Source organism: Heterodontus francisci, unplaced genomic scaffold (assembly GCF_036365525.1).
Source record: "Heterodontus francisci isolate sHetFra1 unplaced genomic scaffold, sHetFra1.hap1 HAP1_SCAFFOLD_43, whole genome shotgun sequence".
Classification (NCBI taxonomy): domain Eukaryota; kingdom Metazoa; phylum Chordata; class Chondrichthyes; order Heterodontiformes; family Heterodontidae; genus Heterodontus; species Heterodontus francisci.
In genome coordinates this window covers 3,629,999-3,640,505 of record NW_027141852.1, presented here as the reverse complement: position 1 = coordinate 3,640,505, position 10,507 = coordinate 3,629,999, and the positions used below count along the sequence as shown (strand labels likewise).

Genomic DNA, 10,507 nt, shown 5'->3' with positions numbered 1-10,507 from the left:
AATTATCAAAACAGCAACAGCTGCCAGTTGAAAATCAACTCAACCCATCAGAGAGAGACTGTCAGAGAACTTCCTGCATCCAGTCCTGACCCCGTCACATTAAGCAGCTGCTCACCCAGACCCCACTCTCATCAACACTGAACATTTTTACTGAGACCCTTCAAATACTGTTTATAAAAGGCCGCAAAGATCAAAGTTCACACAGTTGTATTAAATACAACAAAGTTTAATATCTTCTCACCGTTTCTCGGTAACCACATGAGACATAGGTTTTCTTATTTGGTTCCTTTGATTTTTCTTGTTCCTGACTGACAAATATTCCAAACCTCAGATAAACCCTCCCACTTGCGTCATGTCCCAGTCTCGGTTAAAAGCAACACATAATGACACAAACACTCTCCTTCAGTGAGATGAATATCAAGCTGTTTTCCAGGTTGAATGTGACTGTGAACAAATTTATGTCAAAGAAGTTACGTTTGATGGATCAGCACTGAAATTCTGTCGAAGGAGGAACAGCCATTCCAAACTCAAATCCTTCACAAAGGCTGTTTTTTTTGTGATTGAAATTCATCAAGTATTTTGAATTAAAGTTAACAAGACACAGATGTCAATATAGATAATGAAACTTTTCAAGCATGTTGTTACTGTGAAATGAGGCTCTGCTGGGAGTTGAATTCAGGATCTCCTGTTTATTAGGCAGGTGCTTTAACCAACTAAGCTACAGAGCCAGATCACAAATACATGAGTAATTGAAATCAGAGGAAGGCCTTGTAGATAGTGGGCAGGCTTTGGCGAGTCAAGAGCTGAGTTCGTCACGGCAGTGTTCTCAGCCTCTGACTCGCTCTTGTAGTTGTAGCTGTAGTTGTAATTGTAATAGGCAACCGTCCGTCTCGGAAGACGATGGGCTACACCCGGGGTGTACGTCACCTCTGTATGAAACATCGTTTGTTGTGGCTGTCGAGGATGACTCGTGAGTGACAATCCCTTCCGCAGCTGGTACAGATGAATGTCATTGGCCCGAGGTCGACTGATAATTTTTCCTTCCTCTGAGCTCTCTTTCCCACCATCTGGTCATTTCTTTTGTCCTCTGCTTTTCCCATGGTCTTCCTGAATGCCTTTCTCCAGGAATTCCAGTCAGCAGGAAGGACTTCCCATGCATCGACTCCAATCCCAGTCTGCTTGATATCTCGCTTTGCAGATGTCCTTGTATCACAGACTTGGGTGACCTGTTGGTCTCGTGCTGATAGCAAGCTCACCAAAGAGCATGTCTTTGGCAAAGCGACCGTCATCCATTCAGCACACATGACCCAGTCAACAGAGTCACCGCTGACTCAAGAGGGCAAACATGCTGCAGATCCCTGCACGCTGGTGTACTTCTGCATTCGGCACTCTGTCCTGCCAGGAGATGCCCAATATCCATCTGTACTTTCCCTGAGCTACAGGTTATTGCAAGTTTCTCTGGCTGTGTTTATTTTAGGTGATTTTGTACTCAGGTTCTTTTGGAATCCATGTGTTTGCAGATCTTTGTGAGTGAGAGATGTGGTAATATGTTTAAAAGATTTCCCTATAAATTATTCAATTCTCCATCTTTCCCCGAACTTTGCACAAACACATTAATATGGGAATCACACACATCAGGCCGTCAAACCTGTCTGCTAAACATTGAAAGGTGACAGTGTTTATTGTGACGGGGTTCCATTTATTCAGACACATCTTGATGATTCACACATGTAAAAGTTTGTATATTATGTTCATGACATAATGACATAAATAAACATTTCCTTGCACTTGCCATGCTTGGTGAACATTTTCTCTGCTGATGCCCCCTGAATATATTAGAGAACATGGTGACGAGGTTGAGATTAAAGTCTGTAAATATAGGCAGCAAACAGCAGCAGGGACTGCAGTGAACAAGATTTACGTGACATATTTGTGCTCATATTGGTGGGTGAAATAAGATACGAAACACACAAAATCCTGCATTTGAGCTCGCGTAAAAGATTGCTCTGTCGATGGAGATCGCATCAAAGAATGCTCTGTAATTTTGTCCCATGCCAGTGATCGTAACACACTTCAGGGGAACTTAAAAAAAATGGTAAAATGGGCTTTCAAATAACAGATGAAATTTTACACAGAGAAGTGTGAAGTGATACAATTTGGAAGGAAGAATGCCATATAACTGAAAGGTTACAATTCTATACTGGGTGCAGGAGCAGAGAGATAAGGTACACCAATGTTAGAAGGATTGAAAAGGTAGCTAAGAGCAAACAGAACACTTGGCTTTATTAATAGAGGCATAGAGTAAAAGCATATAAGTTATGCTAAACCTTTATAAAATACTGGGAATGAATGGCCTCTTCCTGTACCTCCACAGAAAGCTTCCATTCCAGGTTTACACACACTCATCAGGATCACTCTCCACAGATCCTGCCACTCCAGGCTCGGACACCCACTTCAGGATCACTCTCCATACATCCCAGCACGATGGGCTCGGAGACCCTCTTCAGAATTCCTAAATCTCCAGACATGGACATCCTTTGAGGACCACTCTCCACAGATTCTGCCCTCCAGGTTCAGACACCCTCTTCAGAATCACTCTCCATACATCCCGCCAATCCACGCACGGATATCTCCCTCAGGATCAGATCAAAGAATGTTGCTTGTCACATATCAGCTCAAGCCTGAATGTTGTTCAGGTCTTGCTGCTTGCAGGTGCAGATTGCTTTAGTATCTGATGAGTTGGGAATCATCAGCAAACATTCCCACTTCTCACTTATGTTGAAGAGAAAGCCATCAATGAAACAGCTGAGGATGGTTGGGCCTAGGACACTGCCCTGAGAAACTAAGTAACCAGTCATGAATGGTGGTGGACAATTAAATAACGAACCAGATGAGGAGGCTCCAAAAACATCCCTATCCTCAATGTTGGTGGAGCCGAGCACGTCAGTGCAAAAGGTGAAGCTGGAGCATTTGAAACCATCTTCAATCAGAAATTGCTCAGTGGATGATTCATCTCGGTTTCTTGAGGTCCCCAGCATCGCAGCTTCCAGTTTTCAGCCAATTCGCTTCTCTCCACATTATGGCAAGAAACAGCTGAAGACACTCGATACAGCAAAGACTATGGGCCCTAACAAGATTTCCGGCTCCAGTACTGAAGACTTGTGCTCCAGAACTAGCTGCGCTCTCAGCCAAGCTGTTCCAGTCGAGCTACAACACAGGCATCTACTTGCCAATGTGGAAAATTGCCCAAGTGTGCCCACTCCATTAAAAAAATGCAGGACAAATCCAATCTGCCCAATTGCCGCACCATCAGTCTACTATCAATCATCAGCAAAGTGATGGAAGATGTCACCAACAGTGCTATCAAGCACCACACACTTAGCAATAATCTGATCATCGATGCTCAGTTTAGGTTCTGCCAGGGTCTCTCAGCTCCAGGAAATAATTTGGCAGATAGAGTAGAATGTGGGAAAATGTGAGGTTATCCACTTTGGTAGGAAGAATAGAACAGGAAAATATTATTTAAATTGTGAGAGATCACAGAATGCTGCGGTGCAGAAGGATCTGGGTGTCCTTGTACATGAATCACAAAAAGTTACCATGCAGGTACAGCAAATAATTAGGAAGGCAAATGGAATGTTACCCTTTATTGCAAGGGGGATGGAGTATAAAAGTAGAGAAGTCTTGCTACAAATGTACATGGTGCTGGTGAAACCACACCTAGAGTTCTGTGTACAGTTTTGGTCTCCTTATTTAAGGAGGGATATACTTGCACAGGAGGCAGTTGAGAGAAGGTTCATTGGATTGATTCCTGTGATGAAGGTGTTGTCTTATGAGGAAAGCTGAGCAGGTTGGACCGATACTCATTGGAGTTGAGAAAAATGAAAGGTGAACATATTGAGACATATAAGATTCTGAGGGGGCTTGACAGGGTAGATGCTGAGAGGATGTTTCCTCTTGTGGTGGAATCTAGAACTAGGGGACACAGTTTCAGATTTAGGGCTTTTTCATTTAAGAAGGAATTTCTTCTCTCAGAGGGTCATTAATCTTTGGAATTCTCTACTTCAGAGAGCAGTGGAGGCTGGGTCATTGAATGTCTTCAAGATTTATATCTACAAGAGAGCCAAGGGTTATGTGGGCAGGCAAGAAAGTGGGGTTGAGGTCATGATCAGGTCAGCCATGATCCTATTGAATGGCGGAGCAAGCTCGAGGGGCCAAATGGCCTACTCCTGCTACTAGTTCTTCTGATATTTTGTTTGTATGATCTCATTGCAGCTTGGTCCAAACAGAGACAAAAGAGTGGAATTCCAGAGGAGAGGTGAGAGTGATTTCCCTTGAGTGAGGGTGGCATCAAGGATCCCCAGCAAAATTGAAGTCACTGGGAATCAGGGGGAAAACCCTCCACTTGCTGGAGTTGTACCTCGCACAAAACAAGATGGTTGTGGTTCGTGGAGGCCAATCATCTCAGCCCAGGACATTGCCTCAGGAGTTTCTCAGGGTAGTGTCCTAGACCCAAACATCCCAGCTGTTTCATTGACGACTTTCTCTTCAACATAAGTCAGAAGTGGGAATGTTAGATGATGACTCATAACTCTTCAGATACTGAAGCAGTCTGTGCCTGCAAGCAGCAAGACCTGAACAACATTCAGGCTTGAGCTGATAAATGACAAGCAACCTTCTGGCCACACAAGTGCCAAGCAGTGAACATCTCCAATGAGAGAGAAAAAAAATCTACCTTTTGATATTCAGAAGCATTATCATCGTTAAATCCCCCACCATCAACATCTTGACCAGAAACGTAACTGGACCAGTCACATCTATGCTGTGGTTATAAGCGCAGGTCAGAGATTACGAATTCTGCAGCAAGTATCTCACCTCCTGACACCCCAAATCCTGTCCACCATCTACAAGGCACAAGTCAGGAGTGTGATGGAATACATCCCACTCAACAACACTCAAGAAGCTCAACACCATCCAGGACAAAGCAGCGCACTTGATCGGCACCTAACCCACCACCTTAAACATTCAATCCCTCCACAACCAGTAAACAGTGGCTGCAGTGTGTACCATCTCCACGTGCACTGCAGCAACTCGCCAAATATCCTTCAACAGCACCTTCCAAACTCGTGACCACTACCACCTCGAAGGACAAGGGCAGCAGATGCATGGGAACTCACTACCTGCAGGTTCCCCTCCAAGACACTCACCATCCTGACTTGGAACGATATCGCCATTTCTTCACTGTTGTTGGGTCACAATCCTGGAACTCCCTCCCCAATAGCACTGTGGGTGTTCCTGCACCATATGGACTGCATCAGTTCAAGAAGGCAGCTCTCCACCACCTTCTCAACGGCAATAGGAATGGGTAATAAATGCCAGCCTTATCAGCGATACTCACACCCAAGAATGAATAAAAACCAAATCACTCTCCACAGATTCCCCACAATCTGGGCTTGGACATTTACTTCAGGAGCACAGAGCTTTCTCTCACTGCAACATGAGTTCCAATCTTCATATTCTGTTCACTTTTCACATTATTTTCTACCAGTCCACTAGCTTTTATTAATTCAGTATTCGGGTCTCTGCTCCTCCGCCGTTTCTAACATCTCACCTCTTACAAAAAAACACTCTGATCTGTCGTAGGTAGTAGATGACCCCTCATTTCAAACTCCATCTGCCAAAGCATTGCTCACTCACTTAATCTATCAAGAAGATTTGAAAATAAATTTCTTGCCAAAGGATAATTTTAGGCATCTGCTCCCTCGCCATTTGCTTTTCCCATTTGTCTTTCACTTGGTGCAAATCCAGAGAAAGTAAAGATGGAAGGAAGGAGGGGAGGAAAAATCCTGCTCTGTTTCGTGATCCATATTTGATCTTCATTCCAGTGCAGTTTGGGTGAAGAATTCCAATTGTCTGTCTCAATTTTAATAAAGGATAACAAATTCTGGAATCACTGTCTGGACATGGACAAGAACAGGTTTCGAGGCTGACTTTACAAATAAGCTCACCCAACATAAACAATACACTATGCAGTTCATAAGCTAGCGACAAGGGTGGGATTCGAACCCACGTGTGCAGAGACCAACGGATTAGCAGTCCATCGCCTTAACCTCGTGGCCACCTTGTCACTTGCAGAAGCACAGCTGTCACCTTCAGCACATTTTCTGGCTGTGCAGCCAACTGTGCAATGATGGAAATATATCTTCTGCAAGGAAATGAAGTTGGGAATGGAGCGGTGTGAAACATTTCCAGACCATGTCCAACACGTTTCTACTCAGTGTGAAAACCCACCACGGAAAGACTGGAACATACAATCATTTCAACACATCATGATTAACATCACTCAGACACCTGAACCATTAGGTCACTGACGAAGTCATGATGCCCGAATTACTCATGAAATGACAACTGAACTAACTGACTGGAAGAATTGCTTAAACTCCACATGATCAGCGAGGCACAGCCTCAGGCCGACTTGTCGGGTGGTGTAAACAGATATCACTGCTTCTGATCTTCACCAGAACAGACAGTGAGATGTAACATTGATCATCAAACAGACTGTGAAAGAATACAACAGAATAAAACACATGGAGAGACACTGTGGAATAACAAATAGATTTGATTGGAATGTTGAAATTTTGATTGGAATGGATAAAACACCAGAAACAGCAGATTAAAGTGGGATTCTCATCATTATATTGATCTGGGACAGAAAAGAGAAACTGATGGAAAGAAGAGAAGAAGGAAGAAAAGAAAGGATGGAACTGTTCAATTTTTTCAGTTTTTTCACTCGCCCATCAAAGCTGATAAAAAAAGTTGCAAATAACAGAGAATTTCACCAAAAAGGGAGATTAAATGTTGCTGAAACCTTGGATCGAAGGATGCTCCAACAGATCACCTGTTTAACTGTCTCCTCACTGGGGGATTTCAATCAGTCAGCAATATTATCTCTACTTTTTTTGTTAATTGTTCCCAGAACTGTCACTTGGAATTAATATCTGTGTTCCGACTCCTGAATAATAAAATTGTGAGTTTCTCGATATTTTCTGGACACAGTTCCTGCTGAAAGAACTAAGAACTCTTTTCTAATTTACACTATACTCTATACACACTCATCAAGCCTGCGAAGCTAGCATCCTTGGTGCTGCTCTCTCTTCTCCCAAACTTCATCTCATGTGACTGTTACATCATCACTCTGACCGTGGGAGGGGTTGATCCCACTATCTTCAGCATTAACCCTTTACATCCTTATACCACACTGTCTGTCCAAAAAAAATGGGTGGAGGGAACTTCCTTCATTTATCAAAACACCAACTGCAGCACAGTGGCACAATGGTTAGCACCGCAGCCTCACAGCTCCAGCGACCAGGATTCAGTTCTGGGTACTGCCTGTGTGGAGTTTGCAAGTTCTCCCTGTGTCTATGTGGGTTTCCGCCGGGTACTCTGGTTTCCTCCCACCTCCAAAAGACTTGCAGGTTGGTAGGTAATTTGGCCATTGTAAATTGTCCCTCGTGTAGGTACGTGGTTGGAGAATGGTGGGGATGTGGTAGAGAATATGGGATTAATGTAGGATTAATATAAATGGGTGGTTGCTGGTTGGCACAGACTCGGTGGGCCGAAGGGCCTGTTTCAGTGCTGTATCTCTAAATAAGAAAAGTAAAATAAAAGCTACCAGTCGTAAATCAACTCAAACCCATTAGAGAGATGGAGGGAGACTGTCAGAGAACTTCCTGCATCCAGTCCTGACCCTGTCACACTCAGCAGCTTCTCACCCAGACCCCACTCTCATCAACACTGAACATTGTTACCGAGACCCTTCAAATACTGTTTATAAAAGGGAGAAAAATTCAAACTTCATCACAGCTAGATTGAATAGAACAAAGTTTAATATCTTCTCGTCGTCACTCGGTAACCACATGAGACAGTCCTTAAATCAGTAGCATAAATTATCAGCTGTAAGAATGTTTGTCATTGGGTTGAATCATTTCTGAGTGAGGAATGTTCCAGCATCATAAACCAGGGGAACGTGTTGACTGAGATGTGTCTTCATCTCTTCTGGACAGTTCACCCTTCATTCTGCTCTGATTCACTTTCCCAAAGCGGATCTACAGATTCTCAAATCTGGAGACTGGGTTTTCTTATTTTGTTCCTTTTGATTTTTCTTGCTCCTGAATGATAACATATTCCAACCTCGGATCAACCTTGCCCTGTCTCCCAGTCTTGGTTAAAAGCGACAAATAACGGCACCAACATTCTGAAACATACAACACGGTCACATTCTGCTTCAGTGAGATTAATGCTGAGGCAGTTTCCGTGTCGAATGCGATTGTGAACAAATTTCTCTCAAGGAAACTGTGAGTGAACGAGTATTTGCACTGAATTTCTGTGCAAGAAGGGACAGTTTCAAACAGCCATTCCCAAATCACTTCCTTCACAAAGACAAAGACTGTGCTGCCTGAACGTGTGACTCAACTTCACAAACAAATTTGAACTCGAAGTTCAGGAGAAGTCAGAGATGTGAATGATTGACAGTGTAATCTTTAAATCATAATTTTCCGTTTCTTCGTTGAAGTGAGGCTCAACCCTAAGCCACTAGAGATCGCGGAAAGCTACAAACATGGATCCAGAAATCAGAAAAGTAGTGAAACAGTTGGTGAGTACATTGTGACACTGAAGAATTTATCACCACATTGCAACATTGGCACATTCTTAGACTCTACATTATGAGACAGGTTTGTGCTTATATTGGTGGATGAGAAAAGATACTAAACACACAAAATCCCAATTTGAGCTAGTGTGTAAGATTGCTCTTTCCACGGAGATGGCATCAAAGAATGCTCATGAATTTCATCCAGGTACTGCCTGTGTGGAGTTTGCAAGTTCTCCCTGTGTCTGCGTGGGTTTTCTCCGGGTGCTCCGGTTTCCTCCCACAAGCCAAAAGACTTGCAGGTTGATAGGTAAATTGGCCATGATAAATTGTCACTAGTGTAGGTAGGTGGTAGGGAAATATAGGGACAGGTGGGGATGTTTGGTAGGAATATGGGATTAGTGTAGGATTAGTATAAATGGGTGGTTGATGTTCGGCACAGACTCAGTGGGCCGAAGGGCCTGTTTCAGTGCTGTATCTCTAATCTAATCTAATCTATGCCAGTGACAGTATCACACTTCAGAGGAACTTCAACACACTGGTAAAATGGGCTTTCACACAGCAGATAAAATTTTACACAGAAAATTGTGAAGTGATACCGTTTGGGAGGAAGAATGAGACAATGTACTCCAATCTTTTTTGATCAAGGTTTGAAAAGGTTGCTAAGAGGAAACAGGACACTTGGCTTTATGAATAGAGGCATAGAGTAAAAGAAAATAAGTTATGCTAAACCTTTATAAAACACTGGGGCTGAATGACCTACTCCTGTACCTCCACGGAAAGCTTCCACTCCAGGCTCGGACACCCTCTTCAGGATCACTCTCCATGCATCCCGCCATTCCACGCACGGATATCTCCCTCAGGATCAGATCACAGCTCCACAGTCCTGCCACATCCAGTCGTGAATGGTGGTGGATAATTAAATAACTAACAAGATGAGGAGGCTCCAAAAACATTCACATCCTCAATGATGGTGGTGCTGAGCACGTCAGTGCAAAAGATGAAGCTGAAGCATTTGCAACCATCTTCAGTCAGAAATATTAAGTGGATTTGATCTGTGCTAATTTCAGCTCCTCATGCTCGCTGGTGCCTTGGTTCTCTGGTGCTAATTTCAGAGTAAATCATGCAGCTTGACAATTGGAGCCAAAGAAAAAGACACAGGAGAGGTTGAAACTGCCAAAACCTGGGATTGAACCAAGAACTGTTTAACTGTTAGTACAGCACGAACTCAACAAAGCTATTTCAACAACACACTAAAGCCACCATTCTGTCACTGCTTTGGAAGACAATATATACATTAAAGTGTTTGTAAAAAGTTACAGAACACAACATGTGGGTAATATTCCCCATTGTTTTCTCAGTACTGATGGATTGTGAAGTGGGAGACAGCCAGAAGTCCCACTGTGCCACACTGACCCTGAGCTGTGAGTGAAATGAGATAAAGTTCAATCTTTAGCAGAGAGATTCTGGAGAGAGGTAAGAGTCCTGAATCAAGGAAAGACTTTCTGACACAATAAAAGCAAAATACTGCAGATGCTGGAAATCTGAAATAAAAGCAAAAAGTGCTGGAAATACTCAATAGCTCTGGCAGCACCTGTGGAGAGAGAAACAGAGTTAACGTTTCTGGTCTGTGACCTTTCATCAGAACTGACACAGGTTAGAAAAGAATTAGGTTTTAAACAAGTGAAGGGGAGGGGCATGTGGGAGAGAACAAAAGGGAAGGTGTTTGATAGAGCAGAGGGCAGGAGAGATTAAATAACAAAGCAGTCCTGGGATAAAGGCAAAGAGTGTGTTAATGCTTGTGGTTGCCTGACACCAGTCATGCTCTGATGTTATTGAACACAATGCCCAATCCACAAG

The 10,507-nt window shown here is 43.3% G+C and overlaps 2 non-coding genes across 2 annotated transcripts; both read right to left on the bottom strand.

Annotated features, from left to right (window-relative positions):
• Window positions 1-654: 654 nt before the first annotated feature.
• On the bottom strand, window positions 655-728 carry trnai-aau (transfer RNA isoleucine (anticodon AAU)). Its single transcript has one exon. It is a non-coding gene; the product is annotated as a tRNA-Ile (tRNA).
• Window positions 729-6,045: 5,317 nt separating this feature from the next.
• trnas-gcu (transfer RNA serine (anticodon GCU)) lies at window positions 6,046-6,127 on the bottom strand. Its single transcript has one exon. It is a non-coding gene; the product is annotated as a tRNA-Ser (tRNA).
• Between the last annotated feature and the right edge of the window lie 4,380 nt (window positions 6,128-10,507).